General features: G+C 42.1%; 1 protein-coding gene across 8 annotated transcripts in view; it reads right to left on the minus strand.

Moving 5' to 3' along the window:
• Positions 1-23,419, minus strand: part of DLGAP1 (DLG associated protein 1) — an 822,007-nt gene that overhangs the window by 567,711 nt on the left and 230,877 nt on the right. Inside the window, exon 3 of one of the 8 annotated variants that reach the window (XM_072949176.1) lies at positions 11,576-11,673. The exons of 6 other annotated variants lie outside the window; for them this stretch is intronic. The gene's annotated coding sequence lies outside the window, so the exon portion shown is untranslated. Of the gene's footprint in view, positions 1-11,575; positions 11,674-22,455; positions 22,635-23,419 lie in introns of those variants that run through there. One more of the 8 variants, XM_072949180.1, reaches the window with a different exon arrangement.

Below are 23,419 nucleotides of genomic sequence, written 5' to 3' on the forward strand. Positions count from 1 at the left end.
AAAATAAAATTATATAAAAATATATACAAGTGAATTTGGATAAAAAACCAAAATAGTTTTATAAATATTACAAAGACCAAATGTGCAAAAAATTTGAACCACTTAAGTAAAATTATTAATACTATCATTTATCTATGTATATAATAAATGAGAATAAAACCTTTATTCCTAAGTGTAATCAACATTCATTATTTAAGATAAAGCTAGCCTATAGCTGTAAATATACTCTACAGGCCATTTTACAAAGCCAAGTATGTGTATGTGTGCTTGGTAAATGAGACTGTGAAGGAATTATATCAACAAACTTATATTATATACATAAATTATAAAATTTAATTGTTTCTGGAAGAGGCTCTCATCTTATTAAGCATCATGATTAGTGATGTTATTGCCCACAAAATGCATCTTTCAAGAGTTATTTTGATATCTAATTCATAAAAGAATGATCTTTTATATACCCCTAGTACAGAGTATACTTTACAGCTCAAACCTAAAAAATATCATGAAATTGCTCTTTTGCTATCATTAAATGTGATCCACCAATTCTTCCAAGACCAATAAATATTCACTTCCACTGGTATTTGCTCCCTCAACTGGAAAATGGATTAATCAAAAAATGTCCTCTTAGAGCTTTTATGGAGAACTTTATGTATCTTTTCATAAAATGAATAATGAAAATTGTGCCATGTTCACTTGCAGAACGTCTGCATTAATATTAAGGTGAGAAGTAGTTCACAATTCATTTAACTGTGACAGTAATTGGGCTGCTATTTGTTTTTACATTCTCTGTGACTATCTGTTTGCCTAAGTGCGAGACCTTTCACGTCAAGCTACAGGTCTTCCCAAATTGTTACTGTAGGTTGGAATCCTCACCTTGTACAGCAAATTCAACCTTGTTCACATCATAAATCATCTAAAAGAAAAATTTCAAAATTCATAAAATTTTTACTGATGTGTAATTTATCATGTTAATTTCAGGTGTAGCGAATTCATATTCTACCAACAGAATTTGCTGGATTGTTTCAACGCCCTTCAGAAAACAGGGAAGATGTGCTGTCTACACCTCTGTCTTGTCGAGAAGCCAGAGCTTCCCAAATGAGCCTCTTCTAACACACGAGCTAATCACGGAAAAGCAGCTTCGATTCTGTCAGCCCAGAGGATTCTTAAAAGGTGGCCTACTCCAGAGCAACATTTACAGATGTCCTGGGATGGTGACAGACTGCAGAGACCCGGAGGGCAGGAGACAATAGGTAAGTGGGAGGTGACCAGGAATGATCTTATCACTGCCTGGAAAGCAGAGGGTGGAGAATTTGAAGCCACAGGAATTTACAAGGCACTTGGTGAAGGTTAATAGAAAGTCCTAAAAAGGATGTTGTCGATTATACACAACAGCCAAGACATGAAAGCAACCTAAATGTCCATTGACAGGTGACTGGTAAAGAAATTGTGGTATATTTATACAATGGAATACTACTCAGCCATAAAAAGAATAAAATAATGCCATTTGCAGCAACATGGATGGACCTAAAGGTCATCATTCTAAGTGAAGTGAGTCAGAAGGAGAAAGAAAAATACCATGATATCACTCATATGTGGTAACAGAAACAGATTTGCAGACTTAGTAAACAACTTTATAGTTATTGGGGAAAGCAGGTGGGAGGGGATAAATCTGGGAGTTTGAGATTTACAAATGTTAGCTACTATATATAAAAATAGATTTTTTAAAAGTTTCTTTTATATAGCACAGGGAACTATGTTCAATATCTTGCAATAACCTTTAATGGAAAAAATATGAAAACAAATATATGTATGTGTATGCATGACTGGGACACTGTGCTGTACACCAGAGATCCATGCATTGTAAATGACTGTACTTGAATAATAATAATAAAAAAAAAGATGCAGACAAACCCTTGCAGATGGAGAGGGAACCTAACCAAAGTTGTTCTTTCTAATTTTACTTGACCCCAGATAAATGAGTTGGTAACATGCTGGATCCTCTATCTCAGACCCCAAGTTCCTCATTCCAGTTTAGAGACAGCATAAAAGATTAACAAACACTTGCTAAAATTCATCTTCTTCTGTTTCTGGTTGTTGTGCCAATCTTCCCAATGTTAAAATTATCAAAAAATTTTTCATGTACACTTGATAGATAATACAAGGCAATCAGAGTCACTGGGATAGAGAGACCTTTCTAATTTCAAGGATAAAATTAGTCATTTATCCTGCATTCTTATAAAATTAGTTTTTCTTTAACACCATCTGGGAATGCCTTCAAACTGTGACCAAATAGTCAGCATACTGTTCTCTGTGGGATTCTGATTTAATTCATGGCATATCTGAAAGGGCAGAGTTATTCATCACCAATTAGAAGAAAGAAAAAGCAGCAGTAGTTTTGCTGAAGTATTTAGTTCTTAGATGGCTTTTGTCTTTTTCCTTTTGGGAAGAAAAGTGCAAATACAAGAGATGGGGATGTTAAGCACTAAATTTGCAACTTATTCTTCATTTACTTTTCCAAACTCAATTTATTGGTAGATTTCCCTAGCAGCAGGAATCTGACATTTACTGCCATTGTTTATTCCACTGGAAGAAACTTCTTTTAAATCTAAAATACAGTTATTTCACCCGTCCCCTCCAGCACGCATGTAATGCCTAGTATACACCAAATGCTGTGCAAGTGTCCAGGGAAATGAGCCATAAGGCCACATTCTCCGGTGGGCTAAAAATTGACTTGCATTTCATTTACTTTTTTGTTGTTAGTTTTTCAAGCTCAAAATCAAGGGAAAATGGCAAAACAAGCAAAAGTATTAAGTTTAAAAAATGGTTTCACAAATCATCACAGGAGTTAATGAAAGAGTTCATTTATACTTGAGCAAAATAAGATACTGTATATCAATTCTGAAATCCAATTGTAAAACTGTTCAGTATTTGGCCACCAGTACTGAAGGCGGCCACCGGGGGCTAGACTCACACATGCTCAGGCTCCTCCTGTCCCACTGCTGAGGTTAAGGTGAAGGAAGGGGTCAGCTCTGGCTTTCTAGGGACTGGCTCCTGACACAGCCAGTCTGACAGGACACACTTAGCACAACTTTACACAGACTTGAACTTGTGCCAAGGATGCTGACCCGCCTGCCTGAAGACACAAAGTTAGTCAGTTCTCCAGACACTGATTTCAGGCATGTAGAAAACTACTTCCCTGTATTTTTCATCTCAAACATTCAAACATTTATCAAACATCTGCTACAGCCTGGCACTATGTCAAGTGATGAGGACACTTCAGTGACCAAAGTAGACTTGACCACTGCCTTCCTGGAATCTCAACAACACGACACACTGAAGGGAACACCCCAACTCGTCACCTCTCTCCATCTGCAAACCCTCTAACACCAGCATAGTATAATGGTTTGGTACTTATTTCCCTAAAGCCAGCATTGTTTTTGGTTTTATTTCTCTAGTAAATTTCGTCACACCTATCTTTTCCCTCTCAGAGTAAATTCCTTGAGGGCAGAAAGCCTGTATCATAGAAATTCTTAAGACTTCCTCTAATACCCAGTTGCAGTGGTTCCCCTTGACCCAGCACTTTTCCTGCAAGATGGGTAAGGTTATATTCACTTTCAGGGAAAAGTAATAACAAAAGGAAGTCACAGCACCAGAACTCGATGAAGCACAGATAAGATAAAAGTTCTCCATGGAGCAGGATGCCCGGGTGATGGTTGTGCTGGTCACGTCACGGTGCAACTGACATTCTACGTGCACACAAACTGCCGGTCCTTTCTGGCCCCCCAGTGACCCTAATTCCCATCTCACAGCCTTAATGCAGTGCAGACAGGAAATCAATATGGCCAGCTTCGAGGCCACATAACAGGAGATGTCCTCCCCTGAAAAACCTCTCCCCAAGTGGCCTGGGAAGGCGTCTGGAAGTCCTGTCTCCCTCACGCCTTTGAGTTAAAGTCCAGAAAGGCTCCTTTTAAATATAAATACTGGCTGTGATTACTTCTGTTTTTGAATTCTTATACTACTTTCTGTCCATTCTCTCATACCAAGGAATAGATTTACTTATTTAAAAGAGCCATTTTAAGGGGAAGGGGGGGGATAAACTAGGGGTGTAGGATTGATAGACACACACAACTGTATATAAAACAGATAAACAACAAGGACCTACTGTAGAGTACAGGGAACTACATTCAATATCTTGTAATAACCTATAATGGAAAAGAATCTGAAAAAGAAGATATATGTCTGTGTGTGTGTGTGTGTGTGTATGCATATATATATATATAACTGAATCACTGTGCTGTACACCTGAACCTAACATCATATTGTAAATCAACTGTAGTTCAATAAAATTTTTTAAATTAAAAGACCTGTCTTGTTCAGAAAAGATTTAAAGAGGATGACACATGTTATCATGTTGATAGAGTAGAGACCAGAGATGAAGACAGTTGGCACTGGGGACAGACTTCTTGTGTTTGCATCCTTTCTCTACTGGTTCCACAAGCTACTTCCTATGTGACCATGGACAATTCCATGCCTCAGTTTCCATATCTACAAAATGGGGATAATAACATTACCACATCAATAACTTATTGTAAGAATTACATGATAATACAAATAGCACACATAGCAACCTGTCATCTGCTTAGGACAAAGTAAGATCTCAGTAAATTTTCTAGGTATTATTAAATCGCTGTGTTTTCCTTTTGAATATGCATTATCTCCTCAGTTAGATCTGAAATCAAGCAAAACCAATAAACTGTGATTGGATACTTTCAAGAACACTGAGTAGCAGTAATCAAAAGGGAAATACATTATAATGAAAGAGGAAATATATTAGGTTAAATAAGAAGCACATGAAAAGTATTTGGTTAAGAAGATCATTTGTTGAGATATGATTATGAGATTATTGATGTTATTATGGATTATAGAACCATTATACATTTTTGAGTTAGCAGAAATAGAATGCCTTCAAGTGATGGATTTTAGAAATTATAGTTTGTTCGAGACAATATATGAAGAAGCAGAAAAACTAAGAAGGGTAAGTTCCAGAGTTTTTATAATCTTGCAAAACAAGGTGAGCCACAGACACAGTCGGAGACTAATTAACCAAATGGAGCAGAGAGCCTGCGTTCCCAGGCTGGCAGTATCACATGGAGCAGAGCCACATGCAGAGGAAGTGAAGAATAAATGGGGACAGAGCAACAAGCAGATGGGTTAGGTCCACCTTGGGTGAAGGTTGGTGGTGGAGTTGGAAGGGAGTTATGCAATAAACAAAGGACAGAACCCCTGGGACACCCTTGGCTATACTGAACTTTTCAGCTCCAGACCTTCGGAAGTCCTGCAGCTCTGCCAGCATTGAGTCAGATGGGGTTTGGGAATCCACGTCACCCCAGCTCATCTGCTGGGCCCCCTGATGCAAGGAAGGAACATAGGGTTGGGAGAGCTTTTGTCAGTTGAATGGCACCTGCTAATGTCACACCTTGGAATTCAGACTGTGTCCCACGCTGCCATCAAAGAATGAAACCCATCTAAGGAGAACAGCAGGGGTGATGGGAACCCTGGGTGCCAATGCCCATTCCAACTAATTTTAGAGAGAAAAACCACCCACTGCTGGGATCCACTGTTTTAGAAACTCTGGGAGGGTCACAGGTTTACACTGGTAACTGTGAAGAAAATGCTGAGCTCCGAGTAGATCCTAAAATAAACTTGGTCTCCTAACTCTGTCCCTTCTGATCATTGCTAGGTGACCATCCCAAGTCCTTATGGCAGCTATAACACCTGAAGTGACCCCCACTGTGTCCATGTTCAGTGTCTCATTACAAAGTAACTTCATCATACAAAGTCAGTCTTTTCCGTCAACCCTGAATATAAATTGTGCAGATCTGCGATCATGGAGGGAGACATTTATTAAATCTCATTTGAACTTGGGGCATTTACTGGGTCTGTACCAAAAGATGCTCCACTTCTCTGAGTTTGTTTATCTATTTTTGGTACCAAGTTATTAGAGCACAACTGCTCTTCCTGGATCAGTGGAGTGTGGAAGTGGATAACCAGGGATGCCAAAATTTTACCAGCACATTAAAATAGGAAGCTGGTACTACCACAATAGATCCCACCAGGGCAGAAAACAACCTATAACATGAGCTAAGAGAGCCTGTGTCACCACACTGGGGTCATTAAATGTCATATAATAAGCATGGTCAGGGCACTTTCCAACCAAGGATCTAAGAGGGTTTAAGATAAATTGTGAAAATCTCAAAACAGCCCAAGCAGTTACAGTGTTATTACTTCTGTAAACCTTGCAGTGTAATCTATTTAGGTCAGTATATGATTGCATCCTGAGTCATTTACATATATTACATTTGTAATTATTACATTTACATATATTACAAATGTAAATGTACGTATGTACATAAACTCCCATCTTGCAATATTCTTTTCCAGGATGAGTTAAAACAGCAGGAAAAAATGAATAACTATGAATAAGTTGAATTTCACTTAATTAATTCAAGATTATCATTAAATATTAACGAACAAAAAGGTGTTATTGCTGAATACACCAACAACCATCACTCTGTGACAACCTCTCTCCTCTCACATGTCACACTTTCTGCACAGAATCGTGCTGTGTGTTTTTCTTAATCCTTTTGTCTTAAGTGGGTATTTATAAACTGTCTTATTTTTGCATTCCCTTGTAACATTGTACATGTATTTCTTACAGGAAAAATATTAGACCCGAACGCACAATAAAAATGACCTTTGAATGCTAATATCCACCCACCAGATTGGCAAAAATTAAGAAGGCTGGTGACACTAAGTGTTGGCAAGGATTTAGAACATTGGGGACTCTTATATGCCACTGGTGGGAGTCCAAATTGGCATAGCTACATTGCAAAACAGCTGGGCATTATTTTGAAAAGCTGGCCCCCTGCCCAGCCCAGCCTCTGCCACTGATGTTTCATGAGACATGCCTAAGAAGGTCTGCGGCAGCCTGGTTGGTAATAGCGAAAACAAACAAAAGCAACCATCCAACCAACCAAATATACAGAAACGAGAGAACGGAGGAGTGAACTGCACAACAGTCACAACCTGGAGTTTCTGTGACACCAAAAATATACTGACTGTGCCCATCAGCATGGACGGGTCTTCAAAGGACAGGATTCAACGCAACAGGCAAGGCGCATACAAGGAGAACACAAACATTTTACTGCCATTTTGATCAAGGTCAAAAGAAAGGAAAGTTATTGAAAAACTGATTTGTAGGAATAATGCATATAAACAGTAAAAGAATAAAGAGCGGAGAGAGAATGACACAAAGGAAGCTCCCGAGATGAGGTCGCTGTGGAGGATGGGTGCCGGGGCCTGCCGGGAGGAAGCCGAGGGCACGGGGAGCATCTCGTGGCTGGTGGCGAGGCTCTACCTTCAGATGGATGGCACATCTGGGGGACACGTGGAGCCGTTATGCTTCACAGCACACACAGACATTTTATAATGAAAAAATTTCTTAAATGCACCCCCTTAATTAAACCCAAATATTTCCTTTAAGGTTGTGTATTTCCTACCTAAAAAGCAATATTCACTTCTTCCAAATGAAGAATTCTGGTTTCTGTTTCTGAAATAGTCACTAAGAGTTTTCTGACCTTGTACACGTCACTTCATCTCTTTGAGGATTCTTCTTTCAACCGGAAAATACAGGTCTTAGGCAACAATCCCTTGAGTCTTTTCTGGAGAATATTCCTATGACTGTGTCAACCTCTAAGCCTTCTGCCTTGGGCGATGTCGCGTCTACCTGGACTAATTCTCTCATTCTCGAAAACAAGCCCACAAGGAGTTAATCAAATGTACAAGCGTCCACATGTGTCTTTGCTAAACACTAACTTACTTAACTATACCTCAGTGTTAATTTCCTCCCCGTTCCAGAGTTCTGCCACCATAGGATCTGAATTTTGCAGCAGTCACACAAGGTGGCTTCTCCCTGTGGGAATTTAGCAAAGCCAGATGGAGATTTCTTCCTCACAGACTTCGAGCTAAGACTTGACTAAAAATCAAGGTGGCCTGCAGTCTTACACAATGGAAATAATACCGACTGCATTTTAGAAGCCAAGTCCTAATCTTGGCTTCGACATCTACTACTTGGACGACTATGGTTAAGTCATTCAACTTCTCTCGACCTCAATTTATTCATCTGTAATAAAGCACCAGAAATAGATTAAAGCTCTCTGGGAACATCTTCTCTTCCAGGACAGTATAATTCTACCTTAATTTAAGTTTGCTCTTGGGAACAGTTTTTTTTTTTTGACCTAATAATCAACTGTTAACAAAAAGTGTTCAAATTGCTTGCAGAAATCTCGTACCACAAGATTATACTGTATAGTACAGGGAAATATACACAAGATCGTATAGTAGCTCACAGGGAAAAAAAGGTGAGAATGAATATACATATGTTCATGTATAACTGAAAAAGTGTGCTCTATACTGGAATTTGATACAACATTGTAAAATGATTACAAATCAATAAAAAATGGTAAAAAAAAAAAAAAGAAATCACGTACCAAAGCCAAACTTCTAAAGCTCACTAAATTCCACCAGGAATACCTTGTTTTTGAAGAGGTTCTTTAGGGAAATGGGAACATAGAATGACTGAGACATGTACACAAATTCTCAAATTCTTTTGTTCATCTAATACTTAGGCATATACTAGACACTGTTCGAGCCACTGGAAATACAGCAGCCCTCACAGAGCTTATCTCTCTGTCACAACCGAGTAAGTGCCCATTCTGAAAACTCCTGATCAGTGGATGGTAAGGATGCTCATTATCATTTTGACCATTTATCCTGTGATCTCAACACCGGAATCTGAAAGCATCTTACCTATTAAGAGACTGGGTGACATAAAGCCCTATCCATGAATACTTGACTCACCTATTCCTTTTTCAGGCATTTCCAGCTTATCCAAGAATCAAAGTTTGGATGGGCTATAGAGAGAGCATTCTGCTTTTAAAAAAAGATGAGGATGGGACCTGAGATGGGTATTATTATTTTTTTGCACTTTTTTCTTTTTCACTACAGTTTATTACAGGATATTGAATATAGTTCCCTATGGTATACAGTAGGACCTTGTTGTTTACCTATTTTATGTACAGTAGTTTGCATCTGCTAATCCTATACTCCTAATTCAGTATCTGCAAATCTCAAACTCCCAATTTACCCCTTCCCTTTCCCCTTTGCTAACTGTAAGTTTGTTTCTATGTCTGTGAGTCTGTTTCTGCTTAGTAAGTAAGTTCATTTGTCTGGACTATAATTCGAAAAGATACATGCACCCTAATGTTCACAGCAGCACTATTTACAATAGTCAAGACAGGGAAGCAACTTAAATGTCCATCAACAGATGACTGGATGAAGATGTGGTATGCATATACCGTGAGATCAGTATTTTTTAAAGTTCCTGAGATGTTTCCAATGCCTAGACAAGGTTGAAAGTTACTGCTACATGGAGATGTAAAGTTAAATGGTGACAAGTTAGCTCTGCTTTGGATTCAGCAGGGTACTCTTCTGAAAGGAAGTAGGCTTCTCTCTTTAAACTATGGGCTTAAATTCTTCATGGGGTCTAATACTGGGTATGTGTGACCAAAACATTTCACTTACAGCTCCTGCTTACTTGAAATTCTATTTATGCCAATAAAGTACTTCCAGTAACATCATCAATAATTTGTCAATCATCACAGAAGACTCAATTTATCCTTAGGAGAAAAGGAGAAATCTCTAACAATGGAGGGAAGACTTTGGTTTTCTCCATCTATGCTGCTAAGACTTAGAAGAAAAACAAGTTTTCCAAAACGACGACAAAGCAGCCAAGAGGAAAATCCAGTAAAGTTGCCGAGGAATGACTGCACTCTAGGGACAGAGGGGCTGGTTCATGTCTGAAATTTTACAAAGAATATTGATGGACTGAAACATTGACAAAGATTTTTTAATGCAACTTTGGAGACAGGGAAAATCATCAAATCCCTTGCCATATACTTGCCAAGTGAGATGTCTGACTGAGGGGATAATGTTTTTACCTTCTTTCACATTTTTTGGAATTACTGAATAATTGATCAACTAACAATAACTAAGGGAATAAGTAATGCTGGTATGCTTGGTTTTATTTACCAATTTCTTACCAGGTGATAACTATGAGAAGCAAATAAGTAGTTCAAACAAAGCCTTGTTATTATAAGCAAAAAATATTAAGTCATTGAGAACTTATTCATTCGTATTCATTCTTTGGACAAATACTTACTAAGGAATAATATTTGACAAATATCTATTAAGAATCTCTATGCAAGCCAAGGTGCTGAGAATATGGAGACAGGCTGAACTACTTTACAAATGGTGGCAAAAAGTGGCATTAATCAGAAAAAGAAAATATTCATGTGAAAACGACTCAGGGGTAGGATTGGGGGCAAAATTCCAGGCAGATAGAACAAAATGTTTTAGAAAATATTAGTTATCCTTACATTCTATACCTAAACATATATGACTCTGTGATGTAAACCACTCAGTTCAATGATAGAATTTCTAATAAAATGCTTTGACTTATACATGTCATACGTGTGCATACAAGTTAATTTTAAGAACATGTCTAACATAAATAAATTGAATCTGAGTTTCAATGGAAGACACTTGTAGACTGACAAACGGCCAAGCCTTTAGCCATACCTTTCCTGTCTCCCACAAATTAATGCAATACTATTAGTACATCATTTTTATTAGTATCGGTCTAGAACTTTCACTAAGTTTATACCCTAGTCAATTCAACATTCAAACTTCTTTTGCATAAGGAATGTAAAGCAATTTTGAACAAAACAAAAGCATTAGAGATAATCTATGCAGAAACATGCAAAGAAAGATTGAAGACACTGCACTTATAAAATGCATTTGTTTTCTGCAACACTATGGCAGCAGGGACTTTATAAAGGGCACTCACTCTTCTACTAGTTTACATGTATCCATCTTCATTTCGGCTTCTGTTCATTTACACAAGCCAAACATCGTACTGATATTTATTTACTTTAGACAGAGATGCTTATATAGTCAAATTGCCTTTTCCTTAAAAAATTAAAGTAAAACAAAAAAAAACTATTGCACCATCCTAGTATTTTATAGTTCAGTTGAATTACCTAGCTCTTGAGTTAAGGATACAACAGTGTTGATTTACCAATGTCTGTTTAAACAGATGATGTGTTTACATCTATCAGGCTGAACTGCAAAGAATTCTACGAGGCAGTGAGCACTTTCCTGCTGGGATCCTTAGGAGGACAATCTAACATCTTTGTTCCCCTTGCCACTGGAGTCCTTATCTGAACCTCGCCCCAGGCGCGCCAGCTCTGTGTGCCCGCTTCCCTGAAGCGGGTCCTGCTCGGTGCATCCTCTGCCCTGGGGGGATGCTGGTTTGTCTTTTCCAGTAGATTGCGTGATAGGAAGGAGGAGCTGAAGTTTCCCTTGCAGGCGACAGATCCTTTGTGAGAAAGAAGGGACTGACCTTATTCAGAGCAAGCAGATGGTCCCATCCCTATAAGGGTCCACAGAGACTCACCTCCGTCACACAGAATTTCTCTGACAAGCGGGAGGAAGCAGGTAGGAAACGGAAGCACTGATGCCCTTGGTCCTTGGAGCCGTGGAGACGCCTGCATCCTGGAAGAGCCCACGGAGCAGCACTAGTTGCAATTAAGGTGAAACAAACCAAGGATCTGTGGAGATTCCTTAATAAACCAAACATCACAAAACAAAAAAGCTTCCCTTCCAAACTAGAGGGTTATGATTTTAGCAGAAGTAATTCTGTTTCTATTGTGTTCTCCACAAATGACACTTAGGCATTTAAAAAATACATATTATTATTATTATTTTAATGGAGGTGCTGGGGACTGAACCGAGGACTTCATGCATGCTAAGCATGTGCTCTACCACTAAGCTTGTTCTCCACAAATGAGCTGTGTGGAAACAGGAGACAGGATTCAAAGAAAAAGAACAGGAGTTTCGCTTCAAGAATTCCCAAATAACCACCTCCTGGGCCAGCGAGGCTGTGAAGTGAAACAACTGAAAAGAAAAAGGTATATCTTGTAGGCCACTGGAGACATGTGTCTGAGAGTTAGTAGTTTGACCAAACTGCCACTGATTTGATTTCCATTCACTCCATACTATATATAAAACAGATCAACAAGTGTGTGCACAACACAGGGAACTCTATTCAATAGCTTGTAATAACCTATAATGAAAAAGTGTGTGTGTGTGCACACGCACGTGTGGGTATACATGTAGCTGAATCACTAAGCTGTTCACCAGGAACTAACACAACACTATAAATCAACTATACTTCAATAAAATAAAATAGCACCTTTTATACCAAGGTGTTACTTTGACATAAAAAGATGGTTGGCAGATGAGTTCTTGCAGATAAAATATATCGTTAATAACAGCATTTACTAATTACCCACCATAAGCCCACTGAATTAGATACTTTACAAAGGCTCACTGCATCTTTTCAAGAACTCTGATACATAAGTTGAATTATCCTCATTGTTCAGATGAGGAAACTGGATTCAGAAAAATTCACTAAGTTGCTCCAAGTCCTCTAGTTAGTTAGCTATCAGGGGAGCAGAGTCAGGACTGGGGCTTGTGGGGCTGGAACACAGAAACAGCTGCTGGTATCATGAATCTAATGGCACTTGTAGCAAATAATGCCCTCATCAAGACCTCAAATCTTTATCATTTCATAAAACTCAGATTTCATGTTCCCCAAGTTGTTGATGGGACATGTCCAATATCATCTCAAAAATCAACATAACTGAAATAGAGCTCAAGTTGTGCTCACGGCAGTTTAGCTCCCTATCCCAAGTCCTTCCATGGTCCAGCAATGTCACTATTCCCAATGGCCCCACATTCCAAGTCTCCTCTCAGCCCAAGCCATGTTCAATAACGAGTTACAGTCATCAAAAAAGCAGCCACCACCCATCAAAAAACTCTTCTGCTGGCTACTGGGTTTAGACAAAAGCATGGAAGTCAATTCATCAGGTGAAGCAGCTGATAACCTAGGCGTATTCACATAAAATGTTTTAAAAGCAAATCATAAAGCAAATGATCCAGAAAAACACAACTGGAACTCAGAGCAGAGTTTACCCCGGGCTGGGGTGGTTGTAAAACACTTCATGGGAGAGGCGGGATTTGACGGGGACTTGAAGGAGACAGAAAGCTTTGAAACAATGATTGGAAAAGAAATTTCTTGTCCATGATAAAACATTCAAACTGTACAGAAGGACCCGAAGGGAAGAGAAAATCCCAGACCCCACTTGTCCTGGTCCCAGGAGAATCTTGCAAGTGATTTGTCAAGTTGACAGAATTTAAATACATGAAGAAAAAAGAAGGTCAGCGCAGACCTGGTGAGCAGGGGTGGTCAGGGTGGAGAAGAGGTTTGCTGCAAGCGACGAATGAAGAAATGGAAGGAGCCAGCTGCGCCTCCCTGCCTTGCCCCTCTGCACATCGCAGAGCCAACCAACCACGTTCCAGGTACCTGGAGGATGCAGGCAGGAAAACATGGACTTCACTGTGGTCCTCACTGGTCTCAAGGGCAAAGTCTGAGGAATCTCACAATGACTTTGATGGGGTCTTAGAGAAGTCAATCGAGATGCAAGTTTAATCAGGAGGAGACCCGGGGGCCAAGCAGTTCCATTAAGAGACTTTTGCACATTCCAGACATAAAAGGTTGAAGCCTTGAAATGGGGTGGCAGCAGCGGCATCCTCACAGCACAAATGCTTCAAAGTCTAACTTCATGAGCAGGAAATGATGCCAAGAGACACTAAGCATTGTGCCCAAATTGGGAATGTAATTAAGGGCTTTAGGGAATAGCCTTTGATAAGAAAGTCTTGAAGAACTAATGGTAAACATAAAACTTTAATATTTTATGAGCTATGAAAGGGTGATACCTTTGTCCTTCAGAACTGGAAAAGGCTTCTTAAACAAGATACTTATATCATAAAGAGTGAAAGTCAAAACTGCATTTATTTTAAATTTTACAAATAATCTTTTCACTCAAAGACATCATAAAAATAAAAAGACAAGCCACCAGTGTGGAGAAGCCCACTGAAATGAGCCCATGAATTTTTGAAATGAAACTGCAGGGGGAAAAAAAAACCTCTGGTATCCAGAATATATAGATAACTCTTACAAATCAGTAAGTTTTTTTTAAGGCAGTGGGAGAGAGAAGAACACATATCACTATGCATTTCAAAGAAATCTGAATGTTAAGAGAAAAAAAAAAAGGTCAACATCTTCCTATAATTCTCCAAGGAAGACACCCTAAGGAAAGTCTCCTTTGTTAGCACAAGGAGATGTGTGTGTGGACGTTCACAGCAGCCTTGCTGGAAAATACCCTCCGCACCAACAGAAATTGACAGATGAATCGCTATATATTATACAATAAATGGAATGCCATCTAGTAGTAAAAGTGAACAAACAGTACCTACACAGACCAACAAAACACTGATCAATTAACGTCGGGTACAGAGAACTAAAAAGAGCCTGTTACTATTTGTACAGTTTTGAAACAGCAACACAAGACTCCACTGTGGAGGCACACACACATACGGAGCGAAGCACGAGGAAACGTGGGAGAACGACAAACACACACTTCACACCCAGGGTAGCACTGAGGGGAGGTACGCTCGGAGAGGGGGCACTCTGGGAGTATCTGACAGGATGCGCAATGACTGGGTACACAGGTGCTTATTACAATATTTAATGTTTTGGTGGGGCTGATATATTTCGCAATAATTCTTAACTAATAATAAAGAATGGAAAAGCAGTTTGTGACACAGGGATAAGGTAACAGAGGAACAGTCAAATATTACTTGAGAAGCTTTCAGAATATTTCATGTCCTGTTCTCTTGCGTCCCTACATCCCAAGACCTAAGTCTCATCATTTGCACCTGAATTAGTATCATAGCTCCCAAACACTTGCTTCTGTCCCAGTGTGGTGGCTGACTGATCTACCGCCATCGGTCCAAGAGGCCACTTCACCATGGCATCGTCTATTCAAAATCCTTCAGCACTCTTGTTCACTGTAAACATTCTTGTACAGTCAATAAAACCCTCCACAGCATGTCTCCACCCTTTCCAATCAAATTCATCCAGGTCTAAAATGCACTAGAGGAGCCAGAGCTGAAGAACATCTCTCTGACCCAGGAATACACCAAGTTGTTTGCAGCTCCATGTCCTAAATGTTTTGCCTTTTCTGAAAAGTCACCCCCTACTTAAGTCATCCTCCTATTTAAGTCTTATCCCTCCAGGAAAGCCCAGCTTAAGACCCTCTTCTTTCAGAAATATTCCAAAATGAGCCCATTTCTTTGGATTATATTTGCAGCTGCCCAAGGATTTGAACCACGTGTTGCATTTCTATACTCCCCGTGCTAATGAGCACAAGGAAGACAGTGTAACTTCGTTTGCTTGTTTGCCCGTACTTGGGAAGGCTACGTATATGCCAAATACCTGACGCTAATCATCTAAATCCCTTAGGATTCGGATCATCAAAGCAACATATTTTAACTTATTAATAAGGTGAAGGCAAATCTAGAAAAATTCTTAGGCATATTATAAAAAACATGGGTCTTGTCCATGCTGAGTCTTACAGTTCCTCACAGACCCTTAAGGCTACACAGTGGCTGTAGCACCTGTCTGGCGGGGAGCCAAGGGCAGGTCAGCAAACCCATGCAGCTGGCCCACTGATCGCACATGTCATTCAAGTATCTCAGAAGCACAGAGTAGGACAGAATATACTACAGGCCTGGCCAGGAACTAGGGTAAGAAAACCAAGGAAATCCCTAGAAGGCTATGATTCCATATAATTTAAAACAATAGACTGCAAAACTCACTATGAGCAAGAATCACCCCACGTGGGTTCTAACTAAGTGCCTCTACAGAAATCAATCTCCAGCAAGAAAGTCAGTTGTCACCGCTTCTCCCCTGCCCACCCCCTCTCTCTCATCCGGGGATCTGATTCAATCTTTCAATCCTTAGTGAACATCATTCTAAGTGAAGTCAGCCAGAAAGAGGAAGAAAAATACCATATGATATTGCTCATATGTGGCATCTAAAGAAAGAAAAGATACTAATGAACTCAGCTACAAAACAGAAACAGACTCATAGACACAGCAAACAATCTTATGGTTACTGGGGGGGAGAGGGTGGGAAGGGATGAATTGGGAGATTGAGATTTGCAAATATTAACTACTATATATAAAATAGATAAAAAAACAAATTTGTACTGCTTAGCACAGGGAACTATGCTCAATATCCTGCAGTAATATCTAATGAAAAGAATATGAAAATGAATACATGTATGTATGTGTATAACTGAAAATTTATGTTGTACACTAGAAATTGACACCTTGTAAACTGACTATACTTCAATTTTAAAAAACTGAAAAAAAAATCCTCAATGAATATTTGCATCTCTTCCATATGCAACCCTCCTCTTACCCCCAATCTCTCTTGTCCCTTGAATTTATGGTCTCACAGAGGTTGACAAACACATAAACAGAAAATGGAATATTAAGTATGCATCAGATTCAGTGGAGACACAGAGAGGAGCACTCAATCCTCTGGGGTAAAGGATAGGAAAGAAGCCATTAAGCATCAAAAAGTGGGGGAAATTCAATAAAGGCAAGTAGGGAGGTTAAGCTATTCATATGTTTTTTCTGGGCAAGAAGGGGGAGAAAGAAGAGGGGACAAATGATTTTTTTGCAGGGGGGTGGTTGTATTGCTTTGTTTGTTTGTTTGTTTGTTTGTTTTAATCCTTATCTTAGTTCAGAACCTCCCTCTGTCTACCAGAAGACTGCAGTTTCCCTAGCCAGGAAATATAGCACAACCAAACCCATCATATGTTGGCCATGCTGATATCAGCCATGTATTTACCAGGTATTATCAGAGTAAGCTTAGGACCAAAGAAGGCAGGGCTTGAGACTGCAAGGAGAGTCAGGCAAAAGCCATGTAATACTCAGAGTTACAGTCCTGACACAGAATACAGACGTGCGAGCACTCATCTGTTTATCTGTTTATCCATTCATTCACTAAACCAGTGTGTACTGGCCGTTCCCTAAGTGCTAGGTGCTGTGCCCGACAGCAGTGGTATTTCATGAACATGCTGTATTTCCTTCTCATGGAATGCATGGTTCAGCAAGGAATACAGTTGATTGGATACTCACAAAAGTCAACGCATCATTCTTTACTGTAAAAGGACCACAATACAAAGTATAAAGCACTAAACCTGCATGCAGCTGGAGAGAGTCACTGATTAAATGACTTTCCAGCTGAAGTCTAGGAAAGAGGAAATTACGCCAGAAACCATGTTCCAAGGGGCTCACACAGTAAACTTCTGTGTTCCCCTGCTACCCCTTCCCAGCTCCAGATGGGACAGCTCATCCCTGTGTGAAAGAATGAAAAGATGACTTTGCTTCTAGATTAATGTCTGGGAAAAGAGCTTCAAGGGGAGCAACTGTGTCTTCTTGCTCTTGCTGGAGTCGTCTGATGAATCATATTGAAGAAGACTTGTTTGCAAAGTCTGAGACAAGATCAAAATGCCACTTTTCTCTCAACCTGCAGCATGTGTTTTGCAAAGAAATCACAGTGATATCTAGCAGGGAAATTTCTAGTGCAGAAATAGGCTTGCCATTGTGTTTCCAAATGAAATTGAAAGGAAGAAAGCCGGGGTCCCCAGGGAAAGGGTGTAAGCTGGAGGTCAGAGTAAAAGTTAACGCAGGTCCTCCTGGCAGATACTCACAAACGTTCCCCGGGCGTCAAATTAAAAGGGAAGTTACTCTAGCAGATGTTTTCAAGTTAGCCAAAACCATGTCAGGGAGCAAAGTAATAGAGCTGGAAATGCTCCCAGAGAGAGACTTTCCCACAAGCCACCTGAGGGAGTCACTGAAAAGCCTCTGAGCCCTCCCTGTGCAGATGGGGATACAGGAGCTGGGGAGATGGATACACAGGTCCCTGCACCAACCATCCTCTCCTAAGTGCTCATCCACAGCTCCAAAAGGACCTGCTTTCTCTCTGCTGCATCCTGAGAAATCCTGGCACTGGGCATTTAAGACAATGCCAAACCACATGCATCACGCTTGCTTTTGTGTTGTTACTTACAAATCCAACACGGAACATTGAGAGAAGATGTAGACATTGTCCATGACAAGAGATGCACAAACTATGATGGATGAATGTGGAAATGAACAGGTTAGTGTTGGGCAAATCCAGGAGGAGGCGGGGTTGGCATCTTCACAGAAGATCCATCAAGAGCATTGCTACCTGGTTCACAACCCCAAATGAGGCAATGAGATCCCAGCTCTAAGGGGTTCTCACCTACCCAAGAAAAAAAGGCCCAAGAAACTGGGTCAAAGATCTGTGGCAACATATCCAGAGGGCTTCCTGGGTGCGAGCTGGGCTTCCCAAGTGGGATGTCACTTGTTAGTCAGTCATCATTACCTCCTGCAGGAAGGTGACAACAATAAACACCACCCTGGAAAAATCTGAAGTCAATAAAGGCGGAGACTATCTCCAGTTTCTCACCCATGCACCAGTTGGCAGGCCCGACTGCTTTCTGGAGTGAAAGATGTAAAATGTATGGGTCAGGGCAGTTCCTACGTAGTACCAACCTAAGTGCAGAGAAGGCAAGAAAAGACCTCAAAGGGAATCATTCACCTTTTTCACCTCCTTCCATCCACATCCCATTCTTTCTGACTCAACCACGTGTCTTCCTCTGCAAGTTTGTGTGTTGCAGAGTTACAAAAAGAGAAGTAGCAAATATATACATATGTACGTAGACATGTATATATGCTTTAATGCTTTATACATTAATGGTATTAAGCCCAGTAAGTATATGTTAAAAGGCAAAAAAAACTGGTACTTGGTATCTCATACAATGAGTTATCAGTGGGTGTTAAATAAATTAAAGTGAAGTCCTAAATCCTCCTCTGTGTAGAACGGTTTAGACGTTCCTGTGACCAGAATCTTTGGCACCTTCACTGGGCAGTAACAAGAAACCGGCTACACACGCCCCACGATATAAAAAAAAAAAAAAGAAAGAAAGGAGGAGGAGGGGGAGGAGAAGAAGGAGAAGAAGGAGAAGAAGAAGGTCAAAGAAGAAAGGACTGTTTTCTTTGAAACTGAAGAATTACAAGTCCTGAGGATCTTCTGGAAATAGGAGACAGCACAAGACATGATGGGGTGCTTTTGAATCTCCAAGCGGCTCAGCAGCACAAAATTTTTTAGAATTCTGTAATAGGGTCTCCTTGTGATTGTGTTTCTTTAAAATAAAAATGTATAAAGAGAACAACATATCGTAGACATAAGGCAGAGATTGTAAGTGTGGGAGGTGAAGACTGGAGAAGTGTTTAGATTTTTCAGAAGTCCTTTCAGCCCTCCTGCTTTAATGATGCTCCTTTGGGAGCAGGGAGGAGAGAAAGGAGAAAAAGAAACAAAAGAATTTACAACTACATGGCTATCTGAAATTAACCAAGGAGAGGCAAGCCTGATTCCTCCAGAGATGAAGTCTTCATGAAAGTCTTCCAAATGAAGGCTTCCTAAAAGGAAACAGATCCTTCTGCATGGAGCAGAGTTGCTCTGCTCAAGGGTAGGACAATTTGTGGGAAGGATGGAGAAGAGAGCATAATGTGAATTTGATTCTGTCATAGAAACGTCACTATTAAAATACACATTTAGATAGCATTGTATTATTCTTTCTGAATTTGAAATGCCACATGACACCAAAATCAGAACACTGAATTCTGTTTTCAGGAGAAGTTGCTATTCAAAGAATGTTACTTGTCTCAACTGAGTTGTACCTGAAACGATTACTATGCCACATGTCTCTAAATGAGTAGTTGGTAAAACCTCCGACCTCCTTTGCAGTTTTAAATTTATATTTAAAAGGTAATCAATCTAGACAGCAATATGGAACAAAGGCATACATACCTAACAGAGTTAAATCAAAGTGCATGCAATTTGTATTTCCAAATTTGATTCAATAGAGCACTTAAGCCTAGAAGAACTTAGAAAGTATACGATCACTTATTTAGTTTAGACTATTTCTCTGTATAGGCGTCAGAATATTGTGACAAAAAGGTCTTGATTTGTATAACCATGCCTGTCAAGGTTTTGGTCCTGAGAGAGCAAAGTTTACACGGAGAAATTACAGATGCTAACCCATGAAAAGTCCCCACAAGGAAAACTCAAGTTTATCATTCCTCCCAAAGCACAGTTGCTAGTGTGTGATTTGAAGAGTTTTGTCAAAAAATTACTTTCACAAATTCTTTAAGAATCCTTTTACCAGGTCATTTTGCCAATATTTAGACTGTCTATAATTTTTGAGAGAAAATATTTTATTTGGCAAACTATTCTTAGGATAGAAATACACAGAGAAATAGATGTAATTTTTTCAATATTCTGTATGTGTGAAAGCATTCAAGTCTCTTCACATACAAAGTAGATAATCCTTTCTCCTGTATGAGTCTATTTTTGTTTTTGTTTTTTAATAGTCATGAAATTTTAGCTCTAAAACTAGGAATATTTCGAGGCAGTACTCCACTGCAGCAACTTTAAACTGAACCAATACATCCAAAGGAAATTAATAAGGCCGCTGACACCAGATTTCTATGAACTTTTCTATTTCATGGCAGAATATGAATTTTCTGAACCATGGGTAGCTTTTGTAACCTAAATGTTTAATTTTCATATATTTTTGCATAGACAGTCAATTCTTCTTTATGACTTCGAATTTCCTTTTGAAAAATTTTAGCGAAGAAAACTATCCTTTTGACATTAGATGAATCAGGACACTTGTATCTCTTGCTTCCATGTCACTTCCGTTCAGTTGGGATAAAGGCTACTGCTATACATGCAAAATCACATAGGCCAACAGAAAGTTGTTTCTTGAAGCTGAAATTCTGCTATAAATAACAGTCAAAAGGCAATTAGCTCCTTCCTGGTAAAAATAATTTGCAAGATGTTTGCATGGTCCTAAAACTGCTTTCCTAGTTCTAAACACTCCCCACCCCAGGGTCTGACTGCAACTTAGACTGATCCATCACCACTTTACAAAGCCACTCATGAAGACAATAAAAGCTAAAGATCCGTCTTTAATTGTGACTTTTATTACAGGTCTTTCATCACTGTAATTCCATAACTTCACGTGTTACGCTGTGGGGGAGACTAGGAGCCTCGGTCTCTCAAGAACGGAGCTGGGCTCACGGAGGCAGGAGTGTCCAGTCTCGCCTGAGTCCATAAAGAAATAGCATCTCACTCCCGGGCGTCCCGGTCCCGGCCTTCTCGCCGCCTCGAGCCCTCTCCCCTTCTGGGACTGAAAATTCCGCAGCGCTCGGGGCCGGAAGGGAGGCGAGACCGCGAGCCCAGGGGCCGGAGCGACGCGCCAGAACCGACAGTGTCACGGACGCAGGCACCTGAACCATCGGCTGCCCCTTCCCACCGCCTCCCGGGGCCACCAGGCCAGGCCGGGCCGGCTCACCTCCCGCGAGGAGCACCGCAGCCGGAGCCCCGCAGGCAGGGTCTTCATCTCCGCTCCACCCACCCCCCACCCCTCGCCACGGCAGCTGCTGCCGCCCCTCCCAGAAAGTGCAATGTGTTATCTGTCATCGCCCGGAGGAGGGGTCCCTGTCTGTCCCCAGCTCAGCCCCGCTCGTTCAGTTTGCCCCGTTCATAGCCAGGTCTCATAGCACGCCCCGCTATTTGCCCGGAATTGGCGTCGGCCGCGGGCACGGGGGCGACTCTCCAGTGACCTCTCTCTCGGACCCTGGTCTCTCTGTGTCTCTCTTTCCGTATCTCCGTCCCTCCCTGGGTGCCTCTGTCTCTTTTGTGTCTCTGCTTCCTCTCTTGCGCGCGCGTGCACATGCACATACACACACAGGGGAGGGGGCTGTCTCCACTGCCAATGCCAAAATGTCACCTAAAAAACAAGTGCAAAAACTTGCTTTGCCAACGACCCCGAAGCTAGTCGAGAAACCCGCCGCAGGGAGCAGCCCCCTCTTCCCCTACAAGGTGCATCAGGGCTTGGGGGCGGGGGTGTGCATTTGGCCTGGGGACGCGACAGGGACGGCTGTTCTCCTCCCCTCCCCCTTCCAGGACCCTGTCGCAATTAGAAATCCATTTTCTCCCCGGGGAGCCTCGATGACCGCAAGCCCAGAGAGGGGCATGCCGGTCTCCGGGTTCCTGGGGTTCCCCCCCCCGGGGGGGGGGAGGGCGGGAAGGCGCCAAAGGCGGCGGAAGGGGAAGGAAAAGCGGGCGGGCGACCAGGGGAGCCCAGCCCCTAGTCCCTCCGCCGGCGAGAGCCACCCAGCGCGCGGCGGTGGCGGCGGCCCGGGACCTGGTGGCCGCCGCCGCGAACGCACGCCCCAGCCCCCGGCGCAGCCTGGTGTTACCTTGCCGCTTCCCGCAGTCCGGCCCTCGGTCCTGTGTCCGTCCGTTGGTCCACGAGTGTCGAAGGGAGGACGAAAGAGATGTCCTGGGGGCCGAGAGAGGCTCTCAACGATGTAATGGGAAGGACTCGAGAGAGAAGCCAAGGCGGCTGTGGCCGCTCCCGCCGCTGATGCTGCCGATTCCCCGGGGCCGGAGGTGTCGGAGAGGCCGCGTCCTCCGGATTGCGGCGCCGGGAGCGCTGCGCTCGCCTCTGGCGCGGAGGCTGAGCGCCGGGACGTGGCGGGCTGGGGCGGCGAGGCTGAGCTGGTCACCCGCCCCTGGGTGCATGTTAATACGATGCGGAGGAGGAGTCCCGCGCTTCCTCCGCCCAACCGCCCGAGCCGGCGGGCGGGTGGCGGCCGCGGCCCGGAGCCAGTGCTCCCACCCACCCCAGCTACTACGCCGAGGCCACTCGCCCTGGCCCGAGCCCAGGCACGTGTGCCCCGGCCCCGGGGAGGCGCCGGGCGTCTCCCGGAGTGGGCTCCCGGCCTGCGGGTGGTGCCCGCGCAGCCTCTGGGCAGCAAGTGCGCTCACACCGCACAGAGGGAAAAGCCCCGCATCCCGGAGATGGAGCCGCGAGGCGGCCGCGAGGTAGTGGGCGTGCCCGGTGCGTTCCCTGCGCCGTCTCCGGAGAATTGAACCTGCCTCTCCTCACTTGTCAGCTCTTGTTCCTCACCTAGGCTTTTTCAGGGAGGCAATCCGGAGCACTTAACACTCTCCATCACAGGAGATCACGTTGGTGGGCAGAGGGTTTGATGTTCTCCCTCCATCCTCGGGGTCCCTAGTAGAACTTCTGAAGAAGCAATCGCCAGGAAGGAGACTGGGGAGGGGGAAAGAGTCTAGTCTCACAAGGACCGACGTTCAAACACAGCGCCATTATTTTCAGTTATTCCTCAGAGCCTCAGTTTCCCCATGTATACCATGAAG

This window comes from Vicugna pacos, chromosome 24 (assembly GCF_048564905.1).
Source record: "Vicugna pacos chromosome 24, VicPac4, whole genome shotgun sequence".
NCBI classification, from domain to species: Eukaryota; Metazoa; Chordata; class Mammalia; order Artiodactyla; family Camelidae; genus Vicugna; species Vicugna pacos.